Source organism: Neomonachus schauinslandi, chromosome 2 (assembly GCF_002201575.2).
Source record: "Neomonachus schauinslandi chromosome 2, ASM220157v2, whole genome shotgun sequence".
Taxonomy (NCBI): domain Eukaryota; kingdom Metazoa; phylum Chordata; class Mammalia; order Carnivora; family Phocidae; genus Neomonachus; species Neomonachus schauinslandi.
Genome location: NC_058404.1, coordinates 115,844,620 through 115,864,555, shown reverse-complemented (window position 1 = coordinate 115,864,555; position 19,936 = coordinate 115,844,620). Strand labels below are relative to the sequence as shown.

At 37.3% G+C, this 19,936-nt stretch overlaps 1 protein-coding gene and 1 non-coding gene across 2 annotated transcripts in view; one reads left to right on the top strand and one right to left on the bottom strand.

The window, feature by feature from the left end:
- DKK2 (dickkopf WNT signaling pathway inhibitor 2) overlaps window positions 1-19,936 on the bottom strand; it is an 86,345-nt gene that overhangs the window by 32,904 nt on the left and 33,505 nt on the right. The window lies entirely within an intron of this gene.
- On the top strand, window positions 13,985-14,099 carry LOC123324125. Its single transcript, XR_006539618.1, has one exon. It is a non-coding gene; the product is annotated as a U5 spliceosomal RNA (small nuclear RNA).

Genomic DNA, 19,936 nt, shown 5'->3' with positions numbered 1-19,936 from the left:
CTTAGTTGGTCAAACCGTTATTTTTTTTTTTTCTCATCAAACAATGAACTAGTTCTTAACCAGAGGTCTCTGAACTTGGTTGGGAAAATATGACATCTTTATTTTCACTAAACTCTAACTACATGCCCTTCAGTTGTGAATGCACACAATGGATCACAGTGTTATTAGTATCTGTGACTTTGTCAACAATAGAAATTACAGATACATTCATATCACATTACATTGGTTATTTCTAGATCTCAAAATACTGTTTCCACTCATCGCCATTTTAAAATTATGGTAGCTATTAAAGATAGAGCTAGATCTTGTTTTTCAATATATAAATAAACACATCACAAATTTGGTTAATCGTATTTCAATATAAATGATGTTTCTCTTAGTTCTACTATTTTATTTAAACGTTATTCTGAGAAGGGGTCCCTAAATTTCACCAGCCTGCAAAGGAGTCTTGTATAGTTGACCTACTGATCAAGTACATGGATGGATAGAGTGATCTTTATTTATTCTCTTCTCTTTCCAGTTCTTTTTTTTTTTCAAAGATTTTATTTATTTATTTGAGAGAGAGAGAATGAGAGAGAGAGAGCACATGAGAGGAGGGAGGGTCAGAGGGAGAAGCAGACTCCCCGCCGAGCAGGGAGCCCGATGTGGGACTCGATCCCGGGACTCCAGGATCATGACCTGAGCCGAAGGCAGTCGCTTAACCAACTGAGCCACCCAGGCACCCTTCTCTTTCCAGTTCTTAGATGAATGTACAGATATACAACAAAATGACTAAAAGGGTGAGCAACTAAAGGAAGAAAAGATAACTAAAAACTGCTTTATTTTGAAATTTAAATTAAGAATATGAGTTGAATTGCCAGCACTCAACAGATTAAAAACTTGGAGACTAATAAAGCAACTTGGTGTTTGTGATGGTATGTTTTGTGTTGACTTTGGTAGGTTAATGTACTCATTTAATCAAGCACTGATCTACCTATGTGTTGCTGTGCGGCACTTTGTAGATGTGATTAACATCTATAATCAGCTGACTTTAAGGAAATTATCCAGATTAATGGGGGTGGGCCTCATCCAATCAGTTGAAAGGCCTTAAGAGGAAAGCCTAAGGTTTCCCAGGGAAGAAGAGATTCTGCCTGAAGGCAGCAGTATCACCTCTGAGTTTCTAGCCTGTGGATTTCAGACCTAGTTCCACAATCATGTCAGCCAATTTCTTTCAAAATATACATAGATATAGACATATAGATTTATATGTTTCTGGTTAATATAGATTTATATGTTTATATCTATGTCTAGATAGATACAGATATAGATACAGACATATAGATCTATATCCATATGTCTGTATCTATATCTATATCCATAAATATATATCTCTCCTATTAGTTCTGTTTCTTTGGAAAACCTGATTGATTTATGTTTATTACTACTCAACCTACTTGATTTAAAATAGAATAAAGGTAAAAGAAGAAAGCTTTTTCTCTTCCACATTTTTCTTAAACTCCTTTGTCCTTTTTACTTCATCATAGAATTTTATTTCTTAACATTTAAATACCACCAAAAAAGCAATTTTAAAGACACAAAATAGAAATATACTGATATCATGTTTTGTTAATATCCAGATAATTAATATGTATATTTTTGGGAATAGCTAATATCAACCATTATGTTAAAACTAAGGCAACATATCTTTTTGTGAGCCTAATGAGTTATTTTTAAGTTTGGCAGGAATAGGTTTCCTAAGAATGTCAAAGCCAAGAGTTACGCAGGTCTTCCCAATTAAAAAGCAATAAAAACTATTCGAAACATCCCACCAAAAATAAGATTTAATACATGCAAGCTATTTTGCTTGCTTTTGATCTTTTATATAATTCTTTCAATTTTTTCCAAAGAATATTAATACCACTGAGAAGTTCTTCATTGCATTTGAAGTCCAGTGAAAAATCCAGTGACATATAAGTAATTTAAGATTTAAAAATAACTTGGGAAAACGTAAAGGCTTTTAGTACAGAGTTTCAAATGAACTTAGATTTAGATCTTTGTAATAAGACATGGATAATTAATTTAAGGTGATGTCAGGTGATTGAAATTATGAGAAAATGACCAAGTAGTTACTTAACACAATAATCTGCCAAAAAGCAGTAGCTAATATACTGACTCTAGTAAAAAGTTGCCTTTTATGACATAATATTCCTTCACCAAAGAAAAACAGCAAATGTTAACCAAACTTTGGAATCAGACTCTGAGCTTAAAGAAGCATGCAGTTCATTCATTTTCTTCATACACAACGGAATTTATGTGGGAATAGGCATGATAGGCCAAAATGTGCGTAGCCTTCCTCTCAACTCCAGTCACAAGAGCAGCAACTGAATGCAACCTCCTCAATATCCTGGGGGTTTTTGGAATAGTAGCTAACTCTCCATTCCTTCCAAATTTTCAACCATTCTAATTTTCTCAAGAATGTACGTGTGTTTTTTATTTAAATCTCATCTGCTAGGAAGTAAATTAAATGTCTTGACCATTGTTCACAAATAGTCATGTTTGAAAGAGCATATTGTAAGCCTCTGGGTTCTTTCTTTCTTTAGACAATATGCATGTTAATGAACAGCCTGCAAGTCATAATTCTTTGGAGGCTGTCTCAGAACTACCAGGCTTTTCAGCCATAGGTTTCTGATTAATAATGGATTACAAGTAGAAGAAAGGTCACAATAAGGAACTGTCTTCAAAGAATTATTTTCATTATTAGAGTCTGTTCGTGTAGTACAGAAGTGCACAATTTGTAATTTTTTTTAAATTTTAAAGGTGGACTGCTTTTTTTTTTTTTTAAGCATTACAAGCACTGATAGGGACAAGAATTGATGACAGTAAAGTGTCTTGGTGGATCTACTCATTCATACATTCATTCACTCACTCGTTCAACTAATAAATATTGAGCACTTATCCTAAATCAGGCACCGTGGGAGGTGCTTGCTTCACAAGGATGGAAGAAGACAAGCAATGTTTTCTTATGGAGCTTGCTGTTGGTGGGGTAGGGATTAATAAATATGTTAAACTTAGATAAGTACTCTGAGTGAATGTGGCACAGTGTTGTAGACGCACATAGCAAGAGAACCTCATCCAGATGAAAGGTCAGAAAAGGTTTTCCAAAGAAGTGATACTTGAGCTGGGATCTCAAGGATGCCTAGCAGCTAACTAGTAGAAGGGAGAGCCACGCTGAGGAAAGTTCCAGAAAGTGGAAATGGTTTGTGTAAAGTCCCTGTGGCACAAGATAGCATGGCAGAAAGAAGGATGAAGTGTCCCAAGGGATGAGAGCAAGGTGGTGATCCAGTGAGATGAGACCTAGTCAGACATTGGTTTATTCTAGAAGAAACAGGAAGTCACAGAAGGATTTTGAGGAGAATGATGACATGATCCTACGGCACACATCTGTCTTTCCTGCTGGGGGTTTTGTTAAATACCAGAAATGCAATGCCTGACACTTAATAGAGCTGAAAATTAAAGAAAGAAAGAAGGGGAGGGCAGTGAAAGGGAAACAACAGAGAACCAGACAGAGTAAGTGGTATAGATTTGGAGATATCTAGGTTAAATAGAGTCCCCACCCCCACTGCCTTGGCTCCTCAACTTTTTCCAGAGCTTGTCTCATTTTGGTTGCTATCATCATTTTTATAGATGGTGTTAATAAGGCCAGGATAATTAAGTAACTTGCTTAGGCGATACAACCATATCAGCCCTCTCTCCAGCATCTTAGTGTGTGTGTGTGTGTGTCTGTGTGTGTCTGTACGCATGCCCACACACATACATCATTTTCTATCTCTCCACCCAGACAGGTCTTGATTGTGATTAAGATTTAAAGTAAGGGTCGGGGCGCCTGGGTGGCTCAGTCATTGAGCGTCTGCCTTCGGCTCAGGTCATGATCTCAGGGTCCTGGGATCGAGCCCCGCATCGGGCTCCCTGCTCTGCGGGAAGCCTGCTTCTCCCTCTCCCACTCCCCCTGCTTGTGTTCCCTCTCTCGCTGGGTCTCTCTCTGTCAAATAAATAAAATATTAAAATAAATAAATAAATAAAGTAAGTAAGTAAGTAAGGGTCTAAATACTGGGGCCATGCTTTATATTCTTAAAATTATCTTTTAATTCAAGTTGGTGTGAAACACAGTGTGCCCAACAGATAGCAGAAATGCATAATGCATAAAATGGACTGCATAATGAGGTAATTGATTTCTCATTTCCCTATGGCTTTCTGGGCAATTTGGCTTTCAACGAGTTGGCAAGATTCCTGAGCTGTTGTCACACTTGGGATTTACAGAAAATTAAAGAGCTGCCTCTCGTTGTAGTTCCTTCAGGTTAAGAAGAAAGGAGTTAATATTATTGACTCCCCCGCTGAAGAGAAGATAAAAAGACACTCCCTCAAGATATATGGTCAGATTCTTCCTCCCTTTCCCACGTTGCCAATTTGGATTTCACAAAAGTATAACTTGGTCAACTTAGAGACACTCCCAGAGTAAAAGAAAACTACTCAAGAAGAAATTTTAGCATTTGACCTAAAACAAATCCCAGTTCCTTTCTGGAATTAAGTTGAGTACTAGGTTCCTGGAGAAAAAGGCTATCCATTTTTTTTTTAGGAGTCAATTACCCCAAAGAAGCAGTTTCATGATCGTTGCTTGGAATTGAGTCCTTGCTTCCCTCACTCTGTCTCTGCTAAAACTTTTGCTTCCAGTTTGGGATCTGTCCTCTCTCTTATCCCACATAGCCCAGGTCATCCCAGGTACTCCCACTTCTTCTTCTTCAGGACTATTTTCCTGGGCTCCTCACTCTTAGGACCTATTCTACCAGTAGTGATGATGCCCCCTTTACCTCACTTCTCCCATCCCATGTTTCCTAGCCCTCTGCTCAGGAAATTCAGCCCCATGCTGACTCCAAAATTTAAAAAGTTTTACTCTGAAAATTAATTACATAACTTGTACCAAGTATAGTGTTTAAGTGTGTGTGTCAGGGGGTAGGGTGGGGAGATAGCTAAAAAAAAAAAAAAGAGGAAGAAGAAGAAATATGTTTCCCCTGTGATATACTTTCACCCTCTGTTGTTTTCCGGTTCTTAGTGATACCACCTTTCAAAGCTTTTGACATTTACTTTGAATGCTTGCTTCAGGTGTGAGTAATATGCTACCGCTTTCCAAACTCAAGAATGCAGGGAGGAAAAAACAACTTGGAATGATTCGTGGTGCCAATGGAAAGGAGCTGACAAAGAAAGACGCGGAGTCCTCAAGAGCACAGAAACATCTCCAGGAGTTCAACTTGATCAGAAACCTCCCCCACCCTCATTCCAACCTTCCTGTCAGCTCCACTATGGGGGGCCGGACCCCAGGGACAGAAGCCCTGGGGAACTTCGTGTGTCTGCTACAAGCTGGCTGCAGAACAAAGGAGGGAGATATCATGAGTTGGATATAACTTTATGAAAACCCAGCCACTGTGATTATTTTCCTCAGAACACGTATTTTTGAGTTTGGGTCAAATATTAATGTGCTCTAGCCAGGTGTCTGGGATTTGAATCCCAGTTCTACCACTTTTCAAATACATGACCTGTAACAGTTAATTTAGCCTCACTTTTCCCACTTATAAAATAGGGGCATTATTACTCTCTACTTCACATGGTTATCGAGAGAATTAAATGAATCAATTAACATAAAGAAATGAGAACACTTTCTGGCACTTTATGGAATTGCTCAATTAAGACTGTAAATAAACAGAAATTTTGGAAGCCTTCCAACTGTGTATATAACAGCAAGCATGCAACTGTAGGCCATTTAGAAATGAGCAATTGTTATCTATCTTTGCCATTGTCATTCTGAAGATTCAGTGAGATGATGTATGTGAAAATCTCAGCAAAACAACTCAACAGTTGCTATTATTATTATTATTACCATCATCATCAATATCATCAGCATGTATTATTTTTGTTAGTTTGTCAGCTGCTATGTCTGCACAGGGCCTATTGTACCCATAGAATGTTAGGATTGTGGCAAAACTGGCATTGCTGATCATTGGAAAAATCTTTAATCAAGACAATTCAGCTCCAAAATTTCGAGTCAACTCCTAATACCCATATAACTAGTTTGTATCTAAAGGGAGGAAACATGGCCACTATTTACATCTGACAGCATTTCTTAGGAAATCTTGCTGCTAAATGCAACTGACTACTTCTTCGAGAAGGACTAGAAAAGTCAAGTTTTTAAAATGTTAACACAACTATTTAGAAACAGGAAGAAAAAAGAATCAAATAGCTGTTGTTGCGTTTCAACCTTTTAAAATACCAAACTAGGTTTTGTTTTGTTTTGCTTTGTTTTGCTTTACAGAAGTAAACATTTGTTTGGGTGGCCATCTTAGAACATATTCTAGCACTGACTTTTGTCACAGTGTGCAAACATTTTCTTGCTTTGTGTTTTCCCTGGGTAAACATATTGAGAATGTGATTTTCCATATGTACCCTGTCATTTGCATTACATTGAGGGATTTGATTTGTCTGAGATATGCAAGATCCCTGAGTCAGGATAAACCCCGCCACTAACTTTCTAAATGATATTGAGCTATTCCCTCTGGATATCCAATTTCTTTGTTCACAGATCTCTTTCTCCTAAAAGAAAACCATGTTATGTTATTCCTCATGTTTTCTATATTATTAAAGCAATAGTAACTGCATGATTCAATTTATTTCAAAAATGATTATTAAAAAACTTACATCTATACTCTGTTCAATGCTGGAGGAGGAAAAGACCAGAAGATTAATGGCACGCTGATGAGACAGAGCAGAGAAACTCCTGCCCCTGAGATCATCAAAACCAAAGACATGTACACAACTACCTATAATGTAGGCCAGACCACATAAATGTTAAGCGATGTTTTAAAGTATTCGGAAAAATAATGCCTTAACTAAATAAAATCACCCTACATCCGGAGTATGAATGATGCTGTTATTACTTATTTCTACTGTCTTCCATCTATTTTATAGTGTTCTTTGATCCATTCTTTGCATTATTCTTGTCTGAAAGTAATATTCTTGATATGTTTAATAAGGAGACCCCTCCTTTGGTCCTAGATGCCGTGGCTGCTGATCAACAAAAGCCATTGAAGGACTTAATCCCTTAAACTTGGCACTACATCAGTCTGGAAGTAGTTTACATGCAGAGTCCTTTGGAGTAAATACTCATTAGAGGTTCTGCTGGCTCACTTGGTCACCCACACTTTGCAGTGGGTGGCCCAGTTGGTATCCTCATTATTTTATTTTCCACCCTTGAAAAAAATCCAGCTGTAGCAACCTGAGACTACTTTCTTTGGTACTCTAAATCCATTGTGATGGAGCGTCCATTCATTTGTGATGCTAGTTAATAGGTACAAAGAAGTAAGTGCCTCAGGCTGGTAATGCTATAATAATTTTTTTGCTAATACACCCTTTTCAGTGCAACCTCCTGAAATGCAATCTGATCACTTCAAGGATAATTCACTAGTAATTTCTCACACCTGAGAATTTAAAGAATTGTGTCATCTCCCTTCCTCCCTCTCTTTCTTCCCCCTCTCCTTTCTACCACCATCTTTACACAAATGAACAAACCAGTTCACAGAAGCAAAATTTATCAAAGTTAGTCACAAATTACAGAGCAAAATTCTTGCTTTTTCACTTATTACTTAAATAGATCTTTACTTACCTAGAGCTTCTTGATTAATACTTGGATCAGAGAAGCAGAGTTTCTATAATGCCATCCTTCCAGATTTAGCAATGAAGGTTTTCAAGAGAAAAAAAATCAGCTAATGTTTCTTGACTGCCTATGAAGTGCAAAGCAAAGTGCTGTGAAACTACAAATAGAATAAACGTGTCTTCTTCTTATGGAGCTTTCTTGTTATAAGGCCAGTATAGGTAAGATGGTACTTTTTTCCTCATGATAATTATGAGCATCTGCAAAATACTTATAATAATATCTACTGGATGGGGTATTTATCAAGGCATGTATTCAAAACTTAACATATATAAACCTTTGGGGCACCTGAGTGGCTCAGTCGGTTAAGTGTCCAACTCTTGGTTTCTGCTCAGGTCATGAACTCATGGATCATGAGATGGGGCCCCCACTGGGTTCCCCATTCAGCAGGGAGTCTGCTTGAAGATTCTTTCCTCTGCCCCTCCCCCCACTCACCCTCTCTCTCTCTCTCTCAAATAAATAAATCTTTTAAAATAACATATATGATGTTCTCAGAACAATTGCTAGCTTCTTTTTATAGCTACGAATATAAGAGAAGCTATTGCATTCTCAATAAATTAGCATCAATTTTCAATAAGAAAACATCTAAAGTTTTTAATTTTAGAATTTATAAAAATAAGATTCTTTGGTTAATTTCCCTGTGGATGATGGGAAATGTAGTGGAGATACGGTGTTAGACCATGAGGCAGTATGACCATCTAAAAGATGTTGGGCATTATATTGTATATTTGCATCCATTACCTCACTTACTACTCAAAATGACCATGCAAGTTACATACTGTTTTGTCTGTTGCACAAAAAAACTAAAACATGGGCCAACAAAAATTAAATAAAGAGCCAGGATTTGAAGACAAGTTCAGCTGGCTCAAAAAGTCACATTTTTCTCATTCCTTGAGTTCTGATCTCATCTTCTTCAAAGACAGGAAGATTGTAGGAAGCATCCTGTCATCTTTGTGCAAGGTTATACAGTATCTTGGATTGTAACTGCTCCTAAGATTTAATAACTGTAGAAAAAACAACCAGCAAGCTATCCTCCTGTGTACCATAAATAGGTCACTCCATGGTAAATTACATGCTTGTGACTTATCCTAGAAGGAGCCCCACGTCGCTTTTGGACAGTGTTGCTGACCAAAACCATAAGGGCTCACACATGTTTAGGGTCTGCTCTGCTAAGTGTGTAACACATTCAGCTAATGCTGTGCTATTCCCAGCCTTACTACCAACTTGCTCACACTCGCTACACTTGTGCACGGATTCACTTCTGTCTTTTCTCATCCATCACAGTACCCAGACGTTTGTTTGCTTGTTAAACCTTGACACTTAACCACATAAGACTTGTATACATGGTCAAATAGATTCATAAAGGGAAAATTCATAAAACTAGTCACTTCAGTTTATTATCATAAGTCTTAAATTATTCATCCACAGACCTACACATAAAATTTCATTTTTGTCTATATTATGGTTTCTGGTATACCAGTCTATATTACAGAAAGCTCCTCCCACCTAGAATGTGATAAGAACTCTGAAATGGTTTTAATTTTAATAAGACAATTGTTGTAGAGCTATACATGTTTGTTTTGTTTCAATGTGATTTGAAACTCAGCACATTCTGAGGCACTAGTACTATTAATTTCAACTGAGACTATATGGTTGCATATCTATAATATCTATACATCTATATATTTACATATATAGTTATATACCGAAAGATATATTTGTATGTACATATATATACATGCCCACATGCATATACCTGTCTATGTGGTATCAAAAATTAAGTTTAAATGTTTAGGCTTGAAACTTTGAAACTTAAGCTTTTTAATTTTTCTGCATGTTATATACTATTATATCATTATAATGTCTACTTACACACAAAGTAAAGCCAATGGAAGACATGTAATTTGACTTTTATTCAGCATGACACTATAAATTATATCAGAATTATAACAAGTAATAATTTTGGACACAAGTAATATGTTCTCTAGTCTAGATGCTTTACTCTGATTAAAAAGATAGTTACATGCTAAATTCCTTGTAAATAAGTTCATGGAACATTCATTCATTCATCAACAAACTTATTAAACAGATTCTATGTGTAAAGGCAAATAAATGTACTGTGGTACTGTTGCTATTTTCAGTAATGCTACCAAAAATAACTAGGTACTCTATACCAGATAGTGCAGAAGGCACTTGGAAAATGCAAAGATATCTGAGAGGTAGTCCAAGCCATCATAAAGTTTATTACCTAATAATATTAAGTTAGTGCTCTACCAATTTTCTTTAAAAAAAAAAACACATACATGGTTTCATTTTATCCTTATGACAACAACAATATGAAGTAAACGTTATTATTATCTCCCCACTCAAAGATGACAAGTGACATGAGCAAAGATTCAATATGGGTCAGGATTCCAACTCTTAAATGTGCTGCTATTATCAGAAGGTCAGCCTATACAGGAAAAATGGATGGAATCAGTGCCCTATGGATTCATGAAGAAGTGGTCTGAATTTTTTTTTAAAGTGAACTGAAGCAACAATAAACTTATTGCGATTTTATGTTGACACATTATGCAAACAAGTATTTTAAGCCTTTGGAAAATTGGGAAAATAAAGATTTTTCTTATAAGCCACTACATTGTATCCATTATTCAATCTAAAATCTTAAAAAGGAATCACACAAATGGAAACATTCTTCCGTCCTATTTAAAGCCTAAATCTTTTAATTCTTTTGGAAGCTGTTGTGCATATAGGGTCCAGGTACAAATAGGCATCTTCCCACAGCATTCAAAATGTGTTACAGCACATTTATTCCCATTGTATTTGAATCTCCTACTTTTTAAACTATGATGTCAAAACTGGTCTGTCATCCCTGAAACAGAGAGCCGTGTTTTCTCTGGACACTGAACCTTAGTTAGGGCAATCATCCTCACTGTCCTTTGCCTCCTTCATGGTCTTGAACTATTTGAAATCTTGCCTCCACTTTAAAGTTTGCTGCAAAGCCCATCTTTGTTGCTCAGTGATGCTTTCCCAGGCCCACTCCCAACAGAAGGGACTTTTCCTCTTCACTGAACTATTTTGTTCTTAATCTTTATCGTTCATTCTCTTTATATGACACTTATTTAATGTATTTATGTGTTTTATGTATATTCTTATCTCTTCAGGTAAAGTATAAATTCTTAGGGATCAAAACTTATGCAATTTTTTTTCCTCTAAGGTTATATCAGCAACTAGGACAATTTTGGTATACTCAATAAATATTGGGCAAATCAATAAAATATTGTCAATAAATTCAACACAAATATCACTCTAATGACACATTTTGTAATTCTAATATCACATTCTACACAATGAATATTCAAAGATTTGGAGTATTCCCATGTGTAAATGATAAATCCTTATGAAATGGCATTTATTCTGATCTGTAATTATTTCATTTATATACTTAATTTCTTCCTCCTTCACTAGAATAAGACCTCCATGAAAGCAAAGACCTGTCTACTTTGTCCAGGTAGGGAGTGGGGGAAGGACAGAAGAAGGTACAGGATCTGTTTGCATAAGTTACGGTTCTCACCACTTTTGTTGACTGGAAAGTCTCCTGTGTCCCATTTCCTAGTGTCAGGGCCTCCTGATACAGCAGAACAGGAATCAACCTAGAGGAATTGGTGTAGCTGACATTGGGTACATAGTATAACAAAGAGAAGACTAAAATATTCTACCTGTTTCCATCTCTCTTTTGCTCACTAATTAACATGACAACTATGAAAGTACATAACTGGACCAGTAAAATGTCGATGTAGGTGTTTGGTAAATATAGAAAAAATGTAAATTCGTGACTTCCATGGACATGTTGAGCATCGAACTTCGTAGCACAAAGGTGCTGAAACCTTAGTTTACACAAAGAAAAACCAGCCACAGTGAGATTTTGTAGATTATATAAAGTAGTAGCCAAAAAGAAAGAGAAAAAAGAAGGGAGGACGGGAGGGAGGAAAGAGGGTCCTTTTAGGGTAATTAAAAAAGTTCAGTGGAGAAGTTGCAGTGTTTTCAATAAGTAGTACAAGAGCAACTGGATATCCATGAGGAAAAAAAATCATAATTTTGACCAAAATCTCACACCTTATATAAAAATCAACTCAAAATCACAGATTTAAATGTAATTATAAAACTCTACAACTTGTAAGAAAAAAAAAGTAGGAGCAATTTTTGAGATCTAGGACTAGGCAAAGAGTTCTTAGACTTAACACCAAATTATAATCCACAGAAAGAAAAAAATGATAAATGGACTTCATCAAAATTTTTAAAATTTTGTTCTATGAAATTAAAGCAAGTGACAGAGTAGGAGAAAATGTGCAAATTACAACTGCAACAAAGGTCTAGTACAGAGAGTATATAAAGAACTCTCAAAACCCGACAGTAAAAAGACAAACAATTCGATTAGAAAGTAGACAAAAGACATGAAGGAGCATTTCACTTAAGAAGGCATACAGATGGCAAAATGCATCTGAAAAGATGTTCAACATCATAGTTCTTAGGGAAATGCAAATTAAAACCACAGTGAGATATCAGTACGCACCTATCAGAATGACTAAAATTTAAAAAAAAAATCAGTGACAACACCAGATGTTGGTGAGGCTGCAGAGAAACTTGATCACTAGTACATTGCTGATGGGAATGAAAATGGCACAGGACTTGGGAAAACAGTTTAGCATTTTCTTTAAAAAATAAAAATGCAACTATCATATGACCCAGCAATTATACTCCTGGGCTTCTATTCCAGAGAAATGAAGGCTTCTGTTCATACACAAACCTGTGCACAAGTGTTTATATATTCCTTTTTCATTATTGTGGTAATATACACATACCATAAATTTTACCATTTTAATCATATTTAAGTGCGCAATTCAGTGACATGTAAGTACATTCACAACACTATGTAACCATTACCACTACCCATTTTCCAAACTTTTTCATCAACCCAAATGGAAACTCCATACCCATTAAGTAATAACTTCCATTTTCCTCTCCCTTTCAGCTCCTGGTAACCTCTAACTCTCCTTTCTCTCTGTATGAATTTGCGTATTTTAGGTACTTCACATGAGTGGAATCATACAAAAGATGTCCTATTGTGTCTGGCTCATTTCACATAGCACAATGTTTTCAAGGTTCATCCATGGTGCAGCATGTATCAGAATTTCATTCCTTTTTAAGGCTGAATAATATTTCATGCTATGTATATACAACATTTTCTTTACCCATTTATATGTTGGTGTACATTTTGGTTGTTTCTACCTTTTGTCTATTGGAAATAACACTGCTATAAACATTGGTATGCAAGTATTTAAAACAGATTTATTCTCAATGGACAAGAATGGGAAACAAACCTGCCTTTCAACAGGTCAATGGTTAAACAAACTGGTATTCCATGCAATGAAATATTACTCAGCAATAAAAAAAGAATATTGATACATACAACCACCTGTTGTGAAGTTCCAAAAAATTCTGTTGAGTAAGAAAAGCCAACCCCCAAATATTATATAGTGTATGAATCCATTTATGGAACATTCTTGAAGTGACAAAATTAGGGCGGGGGAGAGGTATACATGACTATAAAAGGCAACATGATAGATAACTGCAGAATGGAAATGTTTTGTATCTGGACAAATGTCAAAACCTGGCTGTGATCCTGTACTATGCTTTTGCAAGATGTTACCACTGGCGGAACCTTGGCAAAAGTTACCCCAGATCTCTCTATGTCACTTACTACAACTGCATGTGAATCTAAAATTATCACAAAATGTTTAACTAAAAGAAAGGAAGAGAGAAACGGAGGGAGGGAGGAGGGGAGGGAGGGAGGGAGGGGGGAAAGGAGGATGGGAGGAAGGAAAAAAATCTCACTCAGATATACAAATATATATACAAATTCAACCTGAGTCTCTGATGGGGCACAGATCCCTTAGACCCGTCAGCCAAGTCTCTTCCGCATTGCCCCCAGTGGCGGCCCAGAGGCACCGTGTGAATTTTAAGATGTTTCCAGAATGGAAAGGGTGATGACTCAGATTTCAGTTTAATACCCACAGTGAACTGCACACAGTACAATTATAAAATGGCACTATTTTAAATTTCTTTCAACTATATTTATCTACAGAATTCCCTGAAAATTTTTTGCAGGAGCTATATCATTACACTAAATCCCTACCATCAGTGTAGAGGAGTTTCTCTTACTGGGGTTGTGTTATGGAAGCAGAGGGCATACTCTGTTCCTCTTCATATTGTATACATATTTTGTCTTTTACTGAAGATTTATGATGAGGGAAATAACTTTGAGTCTTATGTTAATTGTTTGAGGCCTTGCTTTGACAGTGCTAATTGTTTAGTTTTAATGGAAGACATTGTTGTGAAGTGAAAGCAGAAGTTTAAATTAAAAAAAATACAGTGTTTGTTCCTTTTAAGTTCCTGGTGGTGTCATGCAGTCCCTAAGCAATTTTAGGCCAAATGTAACTAGATTCTTTCTTAATGTTCTTTAAAAAGCTACAAATATCAATGCACCCTGGCAATCTTAGGATGGTAAAGCAGTGTGCCACAGAATATATTCCTCTATGAACTATGTCAGGATATTAAGTGTTCTAGATTTTCTGTTTGCACATAACTGGAGAGACATATTCACACACACACACACACACACACCATCAATGAACACATGTCAGAAGAGTCTACAGTCTCTCTAATTTGAAGCAGCTGGTGTAATATAAATATGGAGAGTCCAAGCTTCTAGGATCATCAGTACCATCATTAAGAATCAGAATCATTGGGCGCCTGGGTGGCTCAGTCGTTAGGCGTCTGCCTGTGGCTCAGGTCATGATCCCGGGGTCCTGGGATCGAGCCCCGCATCGGGCTCCCCGCTCCGCGGGAAGCCTGCTTCTCCCTCTCCCACTCCCCCGGCTTGTGTTCCCTCTTTCGCTATCTCTCTCTCTGTCAAATAAATAAATTTAAAAAATTAAAAAAAAAAAGAATCAGAATCATTGATTTAAATGTTCTTTATTATTCTCTCTGTTGGGGAATTTATATCACATAGCTGTTAGCTCTTCCCCTATTGTTCCCAGACTGTCATGCAAATGTCAACAAGAGTGTATTTCGTTCATACTCTGAAATTAAATCCTTTATCCCTCAATTAGCCATAATCATGACCACAAACGACTATGATTTACCATAACTAAAATAGATGGTGCGGGATTTATTGTTGGCTTGTGTTTGAAATGGCAAAGACAGATTTTTGAATTAAATAACTGTATGCTAACTATTTGGGACATAATTACTACTTATTTTGTTTTCCATGTATCTCCATCTAGTTAGATAGCAAATTGTTACAATGTCTCATTAGTAAAACTTAAAGGACTGCTGTGTGTGTGTATAAAACAATGCTCTTTGAGAACATGACCATTTTTAACAGAGAATAATGTACTGTACTATGAACTCTTTCTTAATGACAATTTTTTAAATCATCTTTATTGACCACTCATCTGTACTGTCACTGTGTGTACCAATGCCAATGATCTCATTTGAATGGCATAATGATTCTATGTCAAGAGTCTGTAAAACATTTCATTTCTTTTACTTGTTCAATACCCATGTCCCCTTCCTTGGTAACAGCACCCTGATATTTTATTGAAGAATTCAGTCTCTCAGGGCACCTGGGTGGCTCAATTGGTTAAGTGGCTGCCTTCGGTTCAGGTCGTGATCCCAGGGTCCTGGGATTGAGCCCCGAGTTGGGCTCCCTGCTCTTCAGGGAGTCTGCATCTCCCTCTGCCCCACCCCTTCCCTGTGCTCTCACTCCCCCTCTCTCAAATAAATAAATAAAATCTTAAAAAGAGAAAGAACTCAGTCTCTCTCATTTATTGCACCCTACCTTTCCCTGCCCTCCCTTGGCCAAGGGAAGGAATACAGGACCCTAACCAGGCCATGCAGACACTTCCTGGGAATTTACATCTTGAGTAAAAAGGCCAAAGGATGAGATTTGATTAGAGCTTTCTCATTCTGGTTGAGGCATCCTAATAACTCCCATCCAGCCTTGTTTTCTAGAACTCTGGCACTCCATCAGTTCATACTCTTCTGAGGCCCAATTCATTCTTTCCTTGGATTCTTTCAGCCACCTCATATCCTTATATCCTTATACAATAAATTCCCTTCTAAAAAATATTTTGCATAAGTTACTTAAGAGTTGGTTTCTGTTGCTTACCTCTGAATAACTCTAACTGATACGTTGTTACTCTTTTTTTGCAGATAAGGAAATTGAGGTGTCAAGAGGTGAAGGAGATAGGCTACAATCCTGTATCATTTAGGTAACACAGCTGAATTCACATCTGCCTGATTTTAAGATCAGCTTTTAATCCCAGGTAACATTGCCTCTGTTTTCATCTTCAGAAGAGTTTAGATGAGGGGATATCTAAGTGGTCAAACCATCATATTAGATCAGACCAAAGAATAAGATGGGAATAAGAGGAAGCATCCCTTGCTTTGTTACATTTAATCAGATAGTACTTATTATGCATCCAAAGAATTCCTTGCACTAAATAAGGAGCACAAAATCATGACCAGTTTGCAGTGATCCTACAGGGTTCCTGCCATTCCCTTTTCAATGTTTAATGTCACACAGCTGTGTACAATTCCAGACTTAACATGGGTTCAAGTTCAGTCCCTACCTGCATTTAAAAAAATGTTTTTATTTCACACCCATTTAGCAAGAGAGGATATGTGAAGTCCAATGCAACAACTGCTAACATGTGTGTAAACATCACTTTAAAACTCCCAAGAAGTTGTAAATTGGAGTCAGTGCAGGAGGATCAAATTATGCATAGACTGGAAATAAGAATGGGAGGCAGTACTGTGACATCTTCAACCCTAAGTCGAGGACCTTTGTCCCTTTTGTGACTTGGGTACAGTTTCCATCTCTGAGCCTCTGTTTCAGAGGCTATCTGAGACTATCTAAGCATCCACGTAGGACTCCGATTAAGGATCAAGAGCAGGAGGAGGTGAGACAGCGGCTGGGTTTGGGACTAGGCTCAGCAGAATGCAGCCCACCCAAATTGGTCTGATTTATTCCACAAAATCTCTGGCTCTCCCTTCCTGCAAGTGACCTGACAAGCCACCCTAGAAGCAACTTTTCATGGAAGTATTGTGAGCTATGGTCTTTTCCAGGGCTGTTCAAAAATGATTACACTTGGGGCCAAGGAAGAAGTAGAATGTGGTGTGAGAGTTTGGGTAGGAGGGACAAGGAGGCGAATGACCATCTATATTGCAGGGAAAACTTAAGAATCAATATCTAGTAAAATCAACAACTCTCCCCCTCTAAATTTTGTTTAAGATGCCTTAGAGTAAGGAATGTTTCTTGCTCGATGTGTTAGAATGATCCTGGGCTATGAAGTCAAGAAAATCTGGGCTTCATTTTGGCCTCCATGCTTACCAGCTCTGTGACCTCGAGCAAGTAACTTCTCCATGTCTCAATTTCCTGGTCTGTAAAATGAGGGTATCTCAAAATTCCTATCTCTCAGCATTATTGAGAGAGTTGAATTAGACAGTCTACCCAAAAATTATCTGGCATATGAAAGCTACTTAACAATATTAATACTTCCTTCCAGCTGGGATATATTTTTGAGGACTCTTCCACTAGACCACATTGTAAAAATTGTTTAGGAAACATCAGAAGCTAAGTGTCACCTAGCTAATAGTGTCCACTAGATGTATTCCTCCAAAATAAACCTGTTTCTTTTCTCTTTAAAAAAGAGAGTGGTAAGTTAGCTCATAAAGAAAAAAATGAATTAATCACAGATTTTTTTTTTTTTTGGTAGTGGTGGTGGTGTTGGTATCAGTTGGGCTCCACTAGTCAGAAGCTGATGGTATGTTTAAGCTGTGTATTTGAAAAGAGTATAAAGGGGCTATTTACAGGAGTATGGGCAAGGCTTGGAGTCGGAAAGTCTAATAGTGGTTCCTATTTCTAGTAACCACATTAAAAAAGTGAACAGAAACAGGTAAAATTACTCTTAATAATGTATGTAGTTTAACTCAACATAGCCAAATTTTATCTTAATATGAAATAAATATGAGGAAGTCATTAGTTAGATGTGTTTCATTTTCTTTTCATATCAAGTCTTTGAAATCTGGTGTGTTTTTTATATTTATAGCCCATCTCAGTTCAAATAATGTCTTAATTAAAATGAAGCCCTACCGAAACAATAAAGTTGTATTTAATGGAAAAATGTTTTATACCATTTCTGTTTCTAAAATTTTAATTTTAATTAGTTAATTTTAACCAAATAAAATAAAAAATTCAATTCATGTTATACTACTATGATAGTCACACACCATCAAACAGTCAATAGCCACATGTAGCTAGTAGCTACCATATTAGATGGTGCAGGTTTAGAGAAACAAAAGAGATGGTGCAGTAGTCTGAGGTGAGCAAGACAAGAAACCATCATCTCTTTTAAGTCTGAAGAGAAAGCAGTGGTTACAGAAACCTGAATAGAGAGTCCCCTCCATCCACTTTTGGTTGAAGTACATAGCCAACTTAGATGGCTAGGAAACAGAGGGAATGAAAGGTATAAATAGCTGGACACGCACTCTTCTAGTGGTATGCTGGTAACTTGATTTTCCAAAAATGAAAATCCTGATTTATAACATGTCCTCATTTCCATGGTATAAATTCTCCTATCATGGCTGATTGCAAGCTAACAACATGATGCCACTGAAAGCAGAGTTGGGGGAAAATGTGCAAAATTGGCTCTTTCCAACACACCACTGAATCTCTTCCTACCATTCTCCCCTGCTAGTCTCTTCTGATGGCCAAACTCAAGTGGTAACCAGAGGCAAGGGTGCCCGGATGCACTTCTCACAGGTCAACCTCCTTGGGCACTGAACAGATTATTGAAGGATGACAAAGAAGTGGAAAATATACTCAATGCTTAAATCAAAAAGACTCGTCTACATTTTTTTTCTTTTTTTCCTTCTGCACATATAGAAAGAAAATGACCACAAGGAAGCTGCAAATCTATGGCACAGACCTTGAAGGTAGGATGCTAAATAGGAAAGGCATCAGATGATTTCTTTTTTAGATTAAAAAATGTTGTCCTCTGTGAGTATAGAATTTATGCAAAGGAAAAATGGCCTTCCAGTATAAACCCTTGGTGGATACCACTTGGGAAAAACAATTAATGGAGCCTCACAGATTATCAAGAGCCCATTTCTTTCTTTCTTTCTTTCTTTTTTTCTTTTTTTTTCCCCAGTGGATTAGGAAAATTCCTTTTTGAAAAGAATTTCTACAGACAATTATTGAAATGCTACTGCTTGGGTATGAAACAATGAGCTTATTTATATCAAGAGTAAAATTATTCAGTATATTGACAAAGTTGATGTGCCATATAAAGTGAGGTTCAGAGTCAATTATTTCAGCCTCTGTTTTAGGAGTCACCCAGGGTGGTACACTTGCATTCTCCTATGACTGCCTTCACCCTTATACCCAGAAATCTTTCAAGCCCTTCCTTTTAGTTCCAGTCCTCTGCAGTAGGAATCCCGGTCTTCATCAGGGTGCACAGGTGCCTTTGCAAGCTGCATGGCCCTCTGCCTTCTCTCTTACCTTCCAGATAGCCCCACCTAGCACCACTAGGTGACTCCTCCTAAGACGCCGCTTTTTATGTCATCCCCACTGCTCAAGAACCTAAAGGGCTCTCTTTTGACTACTGAAGCAATTTCAAATTCTTGGCCTGGCCTGCGAAGAACCCCATAACTTGATTTTAACCTACTTCTCTGAAGTTTCGTGTGAGCCCTTCCATGCAGCCAGATCAAGTTCTTGCAATTTCCAGAACACAGGCTCAATTGGCCACAGTGTTTCTGCCTTTTGGCCTGGCCTCTAACACATACACACACACACACGCACACACACACACACACACCAGAGTATTACTGGTCCTCATCTGTAGTTTTTCAAATCCCACCCATCACCAAAGTTCATCACTGAGGCTCTAACTGTTCAAAGCCTTCATAACCACTTGACTGTTCCCCTCAACTCCAAACCCTGAACTCCAGTGACAGGTAATTCCCTCACTCACTTTGCCACTTGGATTCTCTCTCCAGTTGTTTCCATGGACCTTGCATCACTCCTTTTTGTTTCCATCCTAATACTACACCCTAAAGTGATCCCATGGAGCCAGG